This window comes from Echinops telfairi, unplaced genomic scaffold (genome assembly GCF_000313985.2).
Source record: "Echinops telfairi isolate 266 unplaced genomic scaffold, ASM31398v2 ScPeMD7_18;HRSCAF=68, whole genome shotgun sequence".
Lineage (NCBI taxonomy): Eukaryota > Metazoa > Chordata > Mammalia > Afrosoricida > Tenrecidae > Echinops > Echinops telfairi.
In genome coordinates, this window is record NW_022103915.1 from 88,967,518 (window position 1) to 88,968,831 (window position 1,314).

The window sequence follows — 1,314 nt, forward strand, 5'->3', positions numbered from 1 at the left end:
GGGGGAGGGGGGAGGGCGAGGTGAAAGGGAGCCAATGTCAAGGAGTCCAGGAAGGAAAAGAATGTTGGGAAACTTACTGTGGTAGCAATTGTACAATACTGCTTGAGGTGATTGAACTGTGGAATGATATGATATAGGTATTCACCACACCCATCCCAATCAAAAGTCAGATCTGAAACTGAGGTGGGGCTCAGATAGACAGTTTTTGAGGGCTCTCCAGTGATTTTAAAGCACTGGCAAATTTAGGTGATCATTGCCCCACCTTCAAGGCCTTCAAGGCCTTACATGATCTAGCCCTTATTAACTTTCATAGCTTTATTCTCTCCCTGTGATGGAGTGAAATTGGTTCATCTGGCTCTGCATTAGGCTGGGTTGTCTAGAGAACAAAACCAGGAATACTCATCTATGTACAAGAATGAGCTGTATATCAAGTAGCCACGCCAGCCCAGTGCAACTCAAGTCCCTGGGCCCGGTGCTAGCTGAAGCCTTCTTCAGACTCACATAGCTGCAGGGTGAAGATGCAGAGGTGGGAAGCAGAGAGATCACAGCTGGTGGGTGCAAAATCAAGTGGAACCAAGGTCCATGGGAAAGTGGCAAGGGGCCCACAGGGGGCCACCCTTGGAGGCAGACATAGAATCCAAGCCTTCAGGAAAGGGAAGGGCAAGAGAGAGAGGCTCTCACTGACTCTCTTCTAAGAAGGCAACACCAGAATACCAACTGACTGGCAGGTTGGACACCACCCATACCTCTTGGAGTGGTACTACCAAGTGGGCATAAATTCTAATCACCACAAGTACCAAAATACAGTGTTTTGTTTTAAAAGATGTCGTTGTTAGGACAACAGAGTCCGTTCCAACTCATAGCAACGCAATGTGCAACGGAAGGAAACACTGCTGGGCCCACCACAGTGTCACCGTTGTTACGTCAGAGCCTGTTGCTGTAGCCATTGTGTCAGTCCATCTCATCGAGGAGCTGCCTCTTTTTGACTCACTTTCCACTTTCCCAGAAATGATGTCCTTTTCCAGATACTGGTCTCTCCTGATAAGATGTTTGAGATACTTAAGGTTGATTGTGCCAACCTGGCCGATGAACACACGTGGGGTTAATTGAAAGGCGGAGGGATAAATGGCTCAGTGAACCTCGCCTTTCTAGTTCTTGGGTCTCTTGCTCTCTGATGGTCCGACCAGGCTGCAGCTGCCTTAGCCAATTCCCTGCTTCAGCTGACAAGGCTCACTTCCTGCAAGACATCCCCAAGGAGAAGCCACATGGACCTACCCAGATGCAGCCCTGGTTGCTGGAGCAGCCATGTGGAGA